The sequence below is a fragment of the Morone saxatilis genome, unplaced genomic scaffold, assembly GCF_004916995.1.
Source record: "Morone saxatilis isolate NCDOM2014 unplaced genomic scaffold, NCSU_SB_2.0 Contig0, whole genome shotgun sequence".
NCBI lineage: Eukaryota > Metazoa > Chordata > Actinopteri > Moronidae > Morone > Morone saxatilis.
In genome coordinates, this window is record NW_023339650.1 from 5,605,215 (window position 1) to 5,621,704 (window position 16,490).

Consider the following 16,490-nt stretch of genomic DNA (forward strand, 5'->3'; position numbering starts at 1 on the left):
CTTCCTCATTAGAGACAGCAATTACAGGACATTGTTATGCGCTAAAAGGTTTAATTTACTCCCTGTATGATTTGCTTCATATCCGGGGGTGCTGATGAATCTTCAAATCGAATAAGTTCGAGACTGTGATGGAAGCATACATAGGCTGATGAAAATATCACTACAATGACTGGAAAGGGGCATGTATGAAAGCTCAGAAACAAACAAAAATTAACAGCAACCTGAACTTATTTCTGTATAGTGGCCTGCATGGCGTAGCATATATAACCCCAGCTCAAATTGCCACATGTTTAAATGATAACATCCCTGGATACATGTATTAAGTGCAATTGAAGCCAAAAGGACGATGTACCCACTGCGTATGGGAATGTGTGAAAGGTGAAATCCTTCTGGCAAGATATTATAATCATGATTGATCAGATATTAGCTAAGAAATGTTACCACTGGATCCCAAGCCCTTATTTCTTCTGGGCCCCCCGCGCGCTACTCGTGATATATCCACAATCCCACAATTACAAAGTAAAAGATCTAGATTTGTTAGTATATTGTGTATTATTACAATGCTAAACATTTGAAGTAATAGGTATGTCCAATGAATAGTATTGAGATGACGATATAAAATTCCTAATTTGAAGGTATTTAAAGAAATGCGTTTTTGGGATGTTAGATTTGTTTCATATTTCTGAAAAGGTCATAAATACATCATTTTTTCTGTACATATCTTGCACTTTCCTTAATCCCTTTTCAGTCCATGTTCGAAATCCTGGATCGCTACTTCCTGGTTTGAAATTGGCATTAGCCCAAATAGGACTAAAACTTGACCATGACGGATTGATGTTCAAATATTTGCAAGTATCAAACCAAATGTCAATCCCAATCAAAGCAGTGATTAGCTCTTAGTTTTGACAACAAACACCACGTTTTCCAAATTTTCTGTGTGATTTTAATATTTAACTCTAGATTGTAGGCTGTTTCATCTCTCATGTTGTGCAATGGAGTTGTAATCTGTTAACAAACAGATATTGTGTGGTTGATAATAATAATAATAATTATTATTATTATGTTAATTTATATATCCAAATGTGGTCTGCAAACTACAGGCAGCCTAAAGATGATCTAACATGATGCAAACATTTCTGTGACTTCCTATTTATTCTTTGAAGGCTGCTGCAAGCTGTCCAACTTGACTGCCGCTTTCTGTCACCACTTCCTGCTGCTGCCGCCTGATCTCATCCACTTTCCAGGGGAGGTGCAATTCATCTGGAACGAGCCTATTGACATCCAAACTATTTGTGATCTGTGAATCATGCTCGTAGGTCCCTCCCTTTAAAAAATCAGATTTTCAATGAGCACAGACAGACTTTTCACTTTCAGCTGATGAATGTGAAAACACATTTCTAGTATCAAACCCTGCAAATATATCATTCTGCACAGTGACTTTAAATACAAGCAAGCACAAGCAAAGGTTACTTAAAGCCAAAAGGCAAAGTTGGTCAGGAGCATGAGAGGATTTAGGGAATGGCAGTACCCAGCACTGAAGATGGGGGAGGAAGCAGCAGTGTCTGAAGAAGAGTAAGCAGAGATGATAGCGAAGGCACCAAACTTGAGTGAGGAGGACAAGAGAGGAAGAGTAACGACCAGTTCAGCTCAACCTGGAATTCCTGAGAGAAGAGACGATAACAGTAAACTGGAAAAAATGAAGAGGGCAATTGTCAGATCGGGACTAACATCTCCTGGGAATGATGAAATCTGTTATCACCTCAGTGGATTTAGGAGGGCTAGAGGAACATGGACCCTGTTATGGGTCTGGAAACAGAGATTCAGAAAGTTAAAAAATAATCTGTAATGACTGAATTTTTTTGCATAAAAAAGGTTTATGATATTGTTTGGAAATAGGGATTAATGATCAGATTAGCAGGTAGAACATGTAACTCAATTAAACTCTTTTTGTTTGATAGATTTATAAAAGTCAATTGGAACAGCCTTATTTATCAGTGTTACGAGGAGGGACTCAGGAGGAGGGGACAGGTGTCTCCTTCTGTGGCCTCCATAGGACCCTGTGTAAATGGCCAGGTGAGTAAACTCAAAAGGTGACAGTTGGACGCCCGGCTCAGAACAGTAAGGCTGCAGGCTCACTAAACCAAGCATGACTGGAGTGCCAGCTGGTTGCTAGCATACTGGGAAGTAAAATAAACGAGTCTTTAGTTTTTAGTCTATGGATAAGATTAATACTAAGTGTAAAAAGATATTGAATGAGATGAGATGTTTAACAGGGTCATTGCTCTTAGTTCAGCACCAATAACCTCATTAAAGAAGTTGGAGGTGGTGCAAGCTCAAGTTTTGAGACTTGGTGTCTTCAAAACGACTCATGTGTCCGCTCTTTAGGTTGAGGTGAGTGAAATGCTCATTCAACTTGACTCCAGAGATTTTGGATCTCAATGGGACCTCCTGGTAATATAAAGGTCAAACAAAATAAATACAATAAAATGTCCACAGAGGAGGATGAAAACTGATGAAGTTGAAATGGTGTAACCCCAAAGCAGTCCAAGATTGACGTCACTTGTTTTTACATTAACCCCATCATCAACATGTCTGAGTGACAAAAAGACTTTAATGCTACTATAAAGGCAGTGAGAGCTGCTGTACTTTAAGGTAAACAAATGGGCATCTTGAAAAATTAAAGACCATTGGAATTTACATTGATCCATTTGATTTACTGGACACAGCACTACACAGTACTGTATGTACTGATTCCCTGCTTGAGACCATGAAAGTAACATTACACCGAACACATCTGTGCACATCAAACTTTAACCATTTTTGCATTTTTTTCGTAATGTATTTTTTCAATTGGATGGATGGCAGATGTTGAACCTCTTTGCCCATAGACTGTGAGGTATTCATCACATTGTACCTTCACTTTTATATTAGCTCACTCACTCTTGAGTTTAAAATCTGTATTTGTACCTCAGGGAAGCAATGCTGAATAGTCAAATAAATTAAATGTGAGGCTAATGGGATATGTGGATGCTTTGGTATTTGTCAAGTTTGCAAACATCCCATGTGTGGTGCCAGTGATTGTATAAAAATGAAGGAGGGAGGAAAATGAAGAAAATTAATCATAACTGGCAATGAATTGCATCTAATTCTCAAGTGGCACAAAGCTTTGCAGCTTTTGGCTGTTGGCTGTACACCCTGGCCACAGCGTGTTTTAGTGTGGTCAGAGACATTACACAGACCACAGGTCCTCCAGAGCTTCATGACAAATGATACGGCTATATTTCCTGAGGAGGCTGGGTTTCTTCAACATCTGCACGGAACAACTGCTCTGTCAGTCAGTCGTCACCTGTTGTATTGTGCTGCGGGAGGCAGCATTACACACGCGATGTGGCTGAACAGGTTGGTGAGGAGAGCTGGCTCTGTTGTAGGCACGGAGCTGGATTCAATTATGTTAGTGGCAGAGACAAAGACCCTAAAGGAACTGTTGTCCATCATAGCCGATGTCGGCCACCCACTGCGCAGCACATTCACTGTCTCAACAAAATTTAAAGAAGGCAGGGTGAAATTGATTGAATACTCATCCGTCATTAAACTGCTGGACTGTTACTGGCTGTGTTAGCTGTATGCACAATTTGCATTTGTATTTGTTTATGGGCCTATATTTATCTTCTGTTTGTATATAATATAGTGTACATTTGCTGGACTGTTATTTAGCTGTAGATAGGGACTTTTTCCGAGTTTCATGGCCATTAAGAAAATAATGGAATAAAAATAATTGTTAGGCACAGCCCTTGATTAAAGGTAAAGTTACCTGCAGTGAGTTAATGATACAATATCAAAAGTCTGGCTGAAATGTGGTTCCACATTAGCACATTATCTTCCCATGATGCCTTCCCTTCAGTGATTACATTTATGATGTACGACAATTACCCTGCCGGTTCATCAGAAATAATCATAGAGGATCAGCTGAATCACCCTGACAACCATGTGTTGCCTTAACAAACTGTCTGCAGTTTGAGCAGATAAAAACATGTGCTCTAATTGTTAATGGTGATACATTAGTCACTAATTCATAAATCCCAGTGTAATAGCAGCAGAAAATGCATATGGTTTAACTTTACAATTTCCACTCTGACTTACATTTGTGGGCCTTAATTGTTCCTTGCCACAGCATGGGATGGACTTCATGCAGGAAGCAAGCATTTAATATCCTTGCTGGAGGGGAGGAAAACTGCCTTCTTCGCTTGCTTCACAAAAATTGGAACCAAATTCCACTTTCATGCAGCCAACTCTAATCTAGGCTAACCCCCCCCCCTCCTCGATTTGATGGTAGACAACATCCAGAAGTAAACATGTTACATTGAATCAAATGCAGTCCCTGTGATCTGACTTATTCATGCTCCTCCAAGTCCTTTTCATCCCTTCATAGAGTAGAGTGTTGAGATTACGAGTATGCTAGGTTTGTTAACTGTTGACCTAATTCATTTTCATTAAATTTCAGTCAATCTTTATTTTGCTCAAATACAGACAACCGATCACAGGAAAGGGAAAGGACAGAATAATAATCCATCACATCAGTCACATCCAGCCAGAACCTTCCTGATCCAGCTGAGGGAAACTCTGAGCTTTCTGATGTTTTACATTTTATGGTTGTTTCTCACTTTCAGTTTGTTCTTTGAGTACGTGCAGCAGACACAGTGATTAGGGTGACCAGGTGTACCACTTAATGTGGGACTGCACAGCATTTTTATGTCCCTCATTTTGATTGGCTCTAGTTTTCAAAAGTCAAATCACTGCAGGACATGCTTTTCTAGAGTCTGGTTTTTATCCAGTGGCTGTCATCACAGGGCTGCACACACTTGGGTCAAGTACAGGTTAACGCGCCTGTCATTTGGTACACTGCACCCGAAGGAGAACATTGCGAGTTACAACATAGTCACATGCAGATTTGGGCAGAAAATGATGAAAACTATAACAAAGAAAATAAAACTGTAAGATGTTATAAGCTAAAGGGCAGAATAGAAATGTTTATTTGCAGTTTAGATAGACATATCAAGACTTTAAAGTACCTCTCAGCATTTGTAACATGTTCTATATTGTCCCACACAAACATACTATTTGACCCACATCTGGTGTCTAGGAATCTAGTCATCCTACAAATGATACGTACCTGAACAATTACCTACACATCAATATAATAACTGCCTTCTCTCATTACGATAATTGTAATTCTGTTATTGGTGCACCCTGATTCAAAGAAAAGGAAAAAAACAGCCTTTTCACTGGTAATTGCTCTATTATAAATCAAAGTTAATTACAGACAGAGAACAGAAGCACGGAGGACAGAGCGGCAGTCACTATGACAGCACAGATGTTTGTTTTTAAACAAACACCAAGGTGGTATTTAATGTATTTCACATATATTTATTATTTTTGCAGGTCAAGAAAAACGATTGATTATGTTTAAAAGTGAACAAGCCTACTTCAGTTCAGACCTTAAAAACTTGGCAGTGTTACTGACATCAGGCTATACAAAACAGGATAACACAAACCAATATACTGGTGCTTGACTCAGACTACAAGAACAGTGATGTTTAATATCCCGCTAACTCACATGTAAACTGATAATGAATGACAGCATATAGTATATCACCAATAGGAGAATGTATTTGGCACAAATAAAAACTCAAAACGCACATCCACAAACATACATGCTCAAGCAAAGACCTGTATTGTACAACTATGATAGGTTGTAAAAAGAAAAGTTGAGATCTCAGTCCTAATTACATGTTGTGCCGCTTTTAAAACAGAGGCAGGAAGAGCATTCCAAAGAAAAGAACAAAATGTTACACAAACGCTCTCTGCTAAGATGATTGATTTATTCAGTTTGACAATAACCACAGACCTCTGATTTGGGAAATAGAGAGGGCGTGCAGACAGATATGGTAGGAGCTAATAAATTCATGTAGGTATAATGGTATCAATCCAGACATTGCTGGTAACAAGAAAAGTGGATAAGTAAAATAAATAAAACAATTGTTTATATATGTCTCAGATTCTATTCTATGTTTGGATATAGTGTGAAAGATGAGAATCTGCGTGTCTATTTACTGCAGTTTTACCTTGACTACAACTTTCACTTCTGACATACAGTGACCCTTCCTGCCTTAAAGGACCAGTGTGTAGGATTTAGTGGCAACTGGAGTTCACAAATTTGTCGCTTACTCTTCATCTTCCAAGCACAAAGAAGAAACTACAATGACTGCAAAACACTCAAAATTACAGTCCCTATTTAGAGGCAGTGTTTGGTTTGTCCCTTCTGGGCTTCTGTAGAAACATGGCAGTTCAACATGGCGGACTCCTTGGAAGGTGACCTGCGGTGTCTGTAGATAACAGCGGCTCGTTCTAAGGTAATGAAAACTTAACGATTCCTATATATTCAGATGATTATAAACTAATGAAAACATACCTATGAATGCTATTTTCCATTTCTACTGGACCTATAAAACAGGTTACATGGTATTTACATAAATGAATAGTTTGATATGGACAAACAACCCATTGTGGAAGAGGGTTATATGCTGGACTGTCTTGCCAGAGTGCGGTCTTGTCGTGTCGGTGAGGTTGCAAGACTGCCCCACCCACAGAGACTCCTGAAAGTTAGTGCCAGTTTTTAGCTTCAGTATTTGCATGGATTAAATAAACCTGTTATATAATGTTAATTAGTGAGATTCCTTGATGCTGGTAGGTAGATTTTATTATCTTTGGATGTGCATATTTCCCAATAATGGCAAACTATTTATTTAATATGGACACATATTACTTATACTTAGTAGACCCACAGTTATGAATGTTAACAACATTGTAACATAGTTTCTGTAACACCAGAGTATTACTGTAATACTGAGCTGCTAATTTGCAGTTGCTGCTAACATTTCTTAACCTTGCCAGGCAGCTGGACGCGTGAGAATCCATTTCGCAAGACTTCAATCTATGCATTTGTGGCTTGGACAGTGGTAACAGACCAATTAGTGTCCTTTGAGGAAGTACTAGCAGCTACGGAGGTAGGCGCTAGGTGTGACGCAGCGAGAACACAACCGTTCGTTTAACAACCATCTGGCACAGTCAGGTTAAACATTTCCTGTAAGGTATTAAAACAGCTTTTTAATATATATATATATATATCACAATAACGGATACCTTGAATGCTATTATTCATACCATTAGCTTGCACATTACTGTCATGCAGTGTGTTTACCTTATTATGGGCTTTGTGCCTGTGCTCATAACTTAGCACTTAATAAGGCTGCAGTGATTGTGTCAAACACACATTACTATTCTCAAAGAGGACACAAGACTGCAGGTAAAAAAAACTGAAGAGCCCAAATAGTATGAATTCATTTGCAAGAGGTTAGTAACATAAAAAAAAACATAGTTACAAAACATGTATGTGTAATCACACTGGTGCTGAAACACTGCGAGATGCAACAATGTCAGCAGTATCAAAATGAGAACGAATAATGATAATGATAATACTGACAATATACAGCAACTGTTGTTCAAAGGAATTCACATAAGGATTAATACATTTAGGACTATTTAAGCTTAAGTATATTGTGGATAGTTTTTCCAAGCAGCTGCCTTTTACAAGAGGTATATTTAAACTCCTTCAAATGTGCATTTATGTCTTGAGAGGTTGATTTTGTAAGATGATGTTTATTTCCCATCCATATGGTGCATCAACCTGTGTGTTGGATAAACTTCTATAATAAAATTGTGGCAGCGTGGGTAATAGGTGGGTAATAATCTATGTTCAAAGCACAGACTGTACATAAAGATTGACAAGTCTTCTTCCCATTGTGCAAAAATAAAGCCAAAATATCAGGTCAGTGTCATTTAGAGCCAGAGCCTACGCAGTAGTGGAACTGCAGTATTGAGTGCCCCTCTCCATAAAAAGCTTGTAGCTGTAGTTTTAAACAGACAACCACTGTAATGGAAAGTTAAAGTTACATCTCCTCTCAACATTTCTACTCTACATACAATTCCTACAAAAACAAGAAGAGGTGCGTCAGTAAGTACTTCACTCTGAATCAATCATGATGTCACACCCCATTTTTATAGCATGAAACAAATAATTAAAACCAAACTTATCAGGAAAAATTAACACTTGAACATACATCAGCATGACAACTATATAAAATAACAGAAACCATCTTTTGGAAAAATGTATCTGACATGTAGTTTTTTTTTGTTTGGCTCATGTCCCATCCACTAACACAGAGCGGGCAGAGTTTATGACCTATACTGCAGTCAGCCACCAGAGGGCGAATGAGATGTTTTGGCTTCACCTTTGGAGAGCCGTCATGTTGTCCATCTTTATATACAGTCTATGATTCATAGACCTGTAGTGATAGTTTATTTTGTGTTTCAGCTTTGGTGCGCTGGTGTTCTTTAAGTTTTCTTCCCATAAAACTAGTTTGTTCTCCGGCAGAAGCAGATGGCATTAAAGAAACGGCAGTGGCATGAGGCACATGGATCACAACAGCCAGACTGAGGCAAACAGCTTTGTGTAAGCTCAGAGCAGTTGTTGGGCTTCGTAGGTTTGGGTGCCACTTTAGAGGGAGTGGGAAGATCTTTTGGAGGAACAGGGACCACTTTGGGCTTCTGGAAGGTGGAGAGAACAGAAAGACGGGGACATGGTATGTGAATGTGGGAGCATCAAAATCAAATTATCAAGTAATATTGCCTCACCTTCTTCTCTTGATGTCTAAAATTAGCTGCTTTGGTTGTTGAAAGCTAAACCTTTCTGAATAAATTATCAGTTCCAAAAAGGCTCAGCGATGAAACACCAACACAAGGGCACACTACTTATTGTGAAGCTGTTTTTTACTTTGTGCACATGAACAACTGCATCCCAAAGCTGTGAAACCAAGAATGAGCGATGTATAGAAATAACAATAACACACTTTTACAGATAATTAAATAATATATTGCTATGCAGAAATGCTTCCTGTTAACTAGAAACGCCTCTGCTCAATGTGACTAGAATATAAACCACACACATCTTACCGGCACGTGAATCCTTTGACGTTCATACTGTCCTCGCCTCGCAAACAGTGGTCTCTGTCTGCCTTGGTTCAAAGACCCTGTTGAGACAACATCAAGACTATTAATTAAGAAATAATGCTACAGAACATCTCTGCCAGGGATTGCTTTGTGTCCAGTTTAAGATCACCATTAGTCCCAGTTTGTGCCTCTCAGGTATTCCTGTTTCCGTACATTTGAGTCACAGAGCTAAGCATCAGGTTTTTGGTTTTTTTGTGCAGCGGAGAGAAGATTTTGTCATCCAGAGGGTTTTATGACAGCAGTATGTGTTGTTCATTAATTGTTTTTCTTCAAACGGTTATTCAAATAAGAAATATTATTCGGAAAAAATGTTGCCGAGTTTTGTACTTGAGCACAGTGTCAGAAGAAATATTTAGGTGCTTTACTTCGGTTAAATCTCTGTGTAAAAATACTCTGTTACAAGTGAAAGTCCTGCATTGTAAATACTACTTAAGTAAAAGTACATATCAGTGAATTATCAAAATTATCAGAAGATTGTACTTAAGTATCAAAAGTAGTTGAAGTGTTCATTATTACCATAAAACTTTTTAAAAGTAGGCTCCCAATTAAACACGTCCCCTTAACTAGCCTGACGTGGCTACACGTTTTGACAAATAAATGCAGGTCTCAGTTAGACGCCTGGTCTGGATTTTATAGAAACTCTGCAGATGTATAAATCCTTACCCACTTGAGCGAGTTCTAAGCTGCTTAGATCGCCTACACAAATATACATTTTAAAACTTTTGTCAATATGGACATGCTGCACATTGTTAGATTAGCCAATTCCCTTTGCCCAAGCTGCAACGAGTGGTCCTACTGATAAGAATGTGATGTAGCCCAATTCAAACAATAACATTTTTCTGAATAGGCTTAATTACTATGATGTGTTCTGTAACACTGTTATAACTTACATAACAATATATTTGAACAAGGAGCATTAAGTTCCTTGTTTTAATGTTGAAGCATTTACTGACAGTCAGCTTTAGACTGGTCATTTTAAGGTGTAGTAATAGAGTATTAGGACTATGCCAGTCTTGCTACTGTTCATTTTCTGAAAGCTTTTAAGATCAATTACGTGAAGAGTATAAATGCTGTCAAATTTAGTCCAAATGCCATATGAATAAAATGACCCCCTTTTATAGTATTTTAAGTATATAAGTGGTATTAACATGATTCATGATGATTGAAATATGTTTCTGTTTATCACTTTGAAACTGGTGTTTAGGTTGAAAAGTTGTAGGATACAAATAGCTCCACTGGCATCTAAGAACAGAAATGGTAGTAAGCATATGCTTAATCTGTAATTACGATTATGAAGGGGTGCTTGGAAAATGTTCTCCCCTGTAAGTAGTCCCTGTCCCTAGAAAGTAAAGCCCGGCCGATATATCAATATTGGTATATTGCAGATATGAAAACATTTTTTTTTACCAGTATATAATGCAGAAAAAAATGCTTGTGGTAATATATTTGTGTCATTACAAAGTTTATCCAGCAGAGTGTGCTGTCATTTACAATAATGTGACAAGCAACACAGAATAAGAGAGAAGAAGCAGCTCTCAGCAATATCAACAAGAATTGGTTGACAATGTGTGTATTCAATTATTTAACATATTAAATCATATTTAATTTCAATATTCTTTAATGAAGTTATTTTTTGAAGAAAGCAGTCTTTTGAGTACCTTTGCATAGCATTATTAATATAATGTACTTTATCTGTAATCTGTGAATTTGTCCCTTTTTAATCGGTATTAGTCTCCAAAATCCCATATTGGTCGCTTGGGCTTTGGCTGCATTTACACAAAATGTGCCGTCGTAGTTTCTCCCTTGCACTCGGAACGGTAGGGTGAACCGGTAGAGTTGTGTCCTTTAATTACACCGCTAGATGCCACTAAATCCTTCACAGTTGACCTTTAAAGACTCATTTAATCAAAAGAATCACTGATGATGATTTTTTAGGGTGATAATGTCATAAAAAATGACAACATCTATTTGAAGCTCAATAGAAGCTTTGAATGTAAAATAAAATAACGGTTGGTAGAGTCCTTCAGTGGTGGACTTGGGTTGGCTATTGTGAGGGGCCGGGATGAAAAACAAAAAAGGACACCATCTATGTGGTGGGGCAGCAGTGGGTGATGATGCTTTTAAACAGCTTAATCAGGGTTAGGGTTAGCACCCTAAAGAGCACTTCACTACGATTTGTCGACCTTTATTGTGTTTTATCTAACATACGAGCATCCATGAGGGCACTTTTGTGGCGCTTTTTCAAGCATGAACACACAAGTGCCTAAGTAAATTACATTTTTGATCAAGCCAAACACCGCCATTGTCATAGACAAACCAAGTATGATTTCAGTACACATCCACGTTCCTGGGAGACGCACCTCTCCTCCAGCACACTCCAAAAAATTCTTTGGAAAATGTTCTAGTTCCTGCCACTACTTGCCAGCTGCATCTCATCCTCCCATTACTCTCGGTGTACATATATAGGCTACTGTGCTGTTAATCTGATTCTAAATGTATAGCAAACAGTAGTTTTGGCATGCAACACATATGGGGATTCCACACTAACAAGTTAAAGACAAGATATAAATGTGCCTCTTATCTGGCTTCACCATTAAATCCTAAATTACTGCATACACATTAATGTCTGGTGGATAAATGTCAGTAACAGTTTAACTGCCACATAAAGACATTAAAACCAGATTTAGACAGGAAGAAAAGGTAACATCAGTTTGCCCCCATGATGATGTATGCTGGTCTGTGTGATACCATCTGTGTTGTGCTATGTGGAGCAGAGGGCCTCCTGCTACCAGATCATGTTGTACCAATCAAACATGCAACCTGCCTGATATTTCAGGGTTTCCCTTTAAACCCTTTAAATGGAAAAAAATAAATAAATCGCGCCACTTTGATTACTCTGACTGTAATCCTATAAGCACATACTCCTGCAGCTAATAGTAAGAGGTATAACTTTGCTAAAATTATGCCGTCATAAATCTGAATGTGCATAAAACTGTCTCATTAAAATTTTCTATCCAAACTATGCCATATTTCTTTGAGTTTTTGTACAGATAGTTCATTTTTTATGTACCAATCAGCCCCTGCTGCGTTTATGTGGAAATGAATGTGTGTGTGTATAATAAGTGTTTAGGATAGCAGCCTGACCTGTTTGCATTGGGTAGGTAGAATAATGTATCCAATGCCACTTCATATAAGGGTATGGGCGTCTGTGACAGCCAACATTTTGCCTATGGAAGCTAAAGTTGAAGAATTATGTCTTGTCACAGATGAGCAACAGATCATCTTTCAGTCTGTACAGTGCTGCTTGAGGTAACTATATATGTTATGCTAATGCCTTACATGGGCATTTACATAGATATACATTAAATATTATTAATGCCATCATCATACACCATAAAATATAGACTACACTGGTGGCAATTCAGTGTTTTTCATCACATCAAATTGTGGCAAATCACAAAATATCATATATATCTAATTTATCTAAATAATGATCATGTTTGTCCCCGTGTGAGTTCCTAAACATGAGCCTTTAATGATAACCTGCAACCCCACCCTAAGTCCAGGACACAGAGACCTATATTCATAATTATTTTCTATAGGATTTCAGATTATGTTTGGGCAAGAAAAATGAATTTAACTTCAATTTTGACGACAGAGTGTACTGAAAGTTTTCTAAATTCCACATTCAGACTTATATATCCGTTTAAACTGATCTTGCCACGTGTGTCATGTGTGTTGAAATTGCAGCCATTTTAATTTGAACTCAAATTATTTTGGCCAAATTGCCTATAGTACAATGGCATCACATAAAAACGAGGTGATGGTGACAGTTCCATATTAATTATGCTAAATAGTATTTTGAACATTTCAAAATAACAACACACATTAAAGTTCATATACAGACCTAGTATTTAATCGGTTATGGAGTTTATTAATGTTTCCTATTTTTTTTTAATACATTTTTCATATATGTTTTCCTATATTGTATATATTCTAATTTTATATTATTATAATATTTTCATGTAAACTGTCGGACTATCCAACTATTTGTAACGATTCTTATATGTGTCTACTCCATTGTTAGTTCAAAGTCACATTTATCTCAAACCTCCTGTGTGTAGGTCACCTTTTATTGATTCTATAGGCTCAATATTTGCTTTTATTATCGGCTTTCCCTAAACATATAAACAACAGCAGACTCAGTGATCAATGACCTCCACAAGCTGTGGAACAATTATGGCCATGAGAACAAGGAGCACTCACCTGTGCTCTGAGGGGCTTGGGCCCTGCTGCCTGACACATTATTGTGGGCTCCTTGAAGACCGTTGCGGGTGAAGAGTCCAGCACTAACAAAGGCCAAATGCAGAATGAAAAACCACGAGACTGCCAGCTTCATCCTGACTGCAAGCAGCTACCACTCCTCAGATGCCACACTAGAGCCCAGAGAGACAGAACTGCGTTGCCAGTTGCAGCCGGTAAATCCAACTTGTTATTTTGACGTCTTGTTCTTTGTCTGGGCTTCACACTCCTCTCCGACTTAAAACTTATTTAAGAGGCAGGCTTTACACACGCACAGTACACGCCCCTCTTTGTCTTGACGCCAATCAAGTGTCAACACCACTGACCTTCGTGGTTTTAGTTTAGATTTTACACTTATTGACACGACAGTTTACATTTTTAAAATTAAAAAACATTTTCAACATTTTATTCATTTCATCTGTCTCTCCTTCAGTGGCTGTGGCTTTTAGACAAATAATAATGAATTAGTTACATAAGTGTACCTTTTAACAAGCAGACTCAATAGTAATCTTATAGAAATGGAAGATTATCAGCCTTATCCCAAGTTTCAGGAATAATATTATAGTGACACCATGCAAATAAAATCAGGGTCACAAAAAGGTGTCCCTGTGTGTATAGCTTGAATATTATTTAATTTATAATTTAATTTATATAATTTATATAAGTCTGGATCTGGACCCATAAACAGGGTTTGATATAGTAACTTTGTTTTATCAAATGTTTCTATATTCAGGTTGCCCAGCTGCCTGTGTATTCAGCATTGTTCCCCACAGAAAAGAGCAGATTTCTCTTGTGCTTGCGCATGTGGACATGTAATAATGTCCACTTTCCATGCTCATAAAGCAAATCAGATTTTGAGGCAGCAGCTTGACTTAGACGTTGCTTTTGATTTCACTCTTATGTAACTGTAATTGATGGTGGGAGGGATTCTTTGCCAATTCAGTTTATCAAAACGTGCTTCAGAGCTTTCTCACTCCCTGCGTTCCTCCTGTTGATACAATAAGCTCCAAAGCAACTCGTAGTTGGTTTGATTAATTCATTAATTTAGATTTTAAATGAATACTTTCAAATATGATGTTAAGAGTAAGGGCTGCTAACTTAAAACATATTTTACTGACCGTCTGGGAACAGATGACACTGATAGACGGTGTGTTAAACCGATATGGAAGCTCTTCGGATCTCATGTTTCTTACAACCACACTGAAATCTTTGACTTGTTAATTTGATGCATCTCAACATGTCTGATGTTACGGTTTCACCAGCCTTTTGACCAACCTTTATGCTCTGTTGCCACATGTGTATCATCACCTCGATAACTTCAGGAATTTCAGTAAACTGTTATTTTAATTCCAGCTGTATTCAGGTTGCCCTAATGCTTGTATGTGCTGTTCTGTCTCTTAAATCAAGGAATATTTAAAACTCCTGGTGACGTACCCTAACCTTAACCACTGACCCAAAAATAAACTTTGAACTGTGAGACCTGGCTTTTCCCACTAATTGGACAAGCTGCCCTCCATAACTGTTCTTTAGTTTGAAATGTGTCCCTAAAGGTCGAAAGTCAGACAGACACCTGATTCTGACACCAAACACGCACATACTCTTGCATACATGCAGTTCTGTCTAATGGTGTTCAGTTGAATGTTCATGTTTAAAATCAATAAATTCATTTACTTTGTTATTCTGGGACTCCAATTTTCCTTCATTTTTACTAGTATGGCCTGAAATAGGTCATGAACTGCATTCATAATGATCTTAAAAAGTATTAAATTTAACATGTTTTAACCTGCAGAAACCCTGGAAAAATAACTGATCAGTCTATAGCAGTGCTGCAACACTGGCTCTATAGCAACAATGTAGACGAGACTTGGTTCACAAGGTTCATTCTTGTTGTTGATTTTCACTTTGACCTTTTCTGGCGGAATACAAACAGAATAAGAATTATTAACTGCCCAATAATGACTGCTGGTCAATTAATTCCCAATTACTTGACATCTCTTGCAAATTACAGCACTTCCTCACTAATGACATTGCTCACATTACTGACAGTATTCTATCCATCTGCTGGAAATGTTAACCGACATTCGGCTTTATTTGCTTGTTCCACCACATGGCCTTATCCCTTTTTACTGCATGATTCACATGTGCATAAATTTGAGGAACTCAAATTTATTGCTGTTTGCAAATAAAAAACAAAAAGGAACTTCAATCCCCTTGGGGAAACTGAGGAAACCCAGTTAGCGTAGAATGATTTCAATCTATCATTATTTAGGGTTATAGACCCTGCAAGCTTCTGTTGCACAACTCTGTCAGTGTATTCCCCAGGGTTTAAAGAAACACACTGAAGAACACACAAGAAACACACAAGAAAAACAAAGAGAATGGAAAAAACAATGGAAAAAGGCTGCATTATTGATTCTTGCTCTGTCTTGTTGTTTTTTAAATCATATTTATCACTTTAGACTTGATTATGTTCTGTTAATCAGTAAATTCATATTATCATATATATAGTATACAGTACAGTATATACTAATGGTGTACACCAAATACTAGTAGTTTAGTTTGATCCAAATCTTCTTCAGAAAAAATGCCTTATAAATGCTTCCCAAAAGACAATGAACAATAATCCAAAAGGGGCATTTAACAAATTAAATTAAAAAGAACAAATTCAGTAAAAGAAACACAATAAAACAATAAAAGAAACTCTAGAAGAAGAAGTACTAAAATAATGTGTTTAGGAGTTAGTCTGCCTGATCTCTGCTGGCACATTGTTCCAGGGATGAGAAACATTAACTGTAAAAGTATATCTCCTCTGGTTTTCAGCTGTGACCTATTGATCTACACTTACCAGAAGGTCTCAGGTGGCAGAAATATTTGCCTTATAGGTGATCATTAAAATCTTAAAATCTACTATAAAATGTATATGAAATCTGTTGCCTTCTTAGCCAGCTGAAGTCTGGATAGATGATACGCAGCAAAAGGCCAGAGGCTGGATTCAAACCCATGGCCACTGCAGCAAGAACTCAGCCCTGGCACACAGGGCACCAGCTCTACCAGATGAGCTA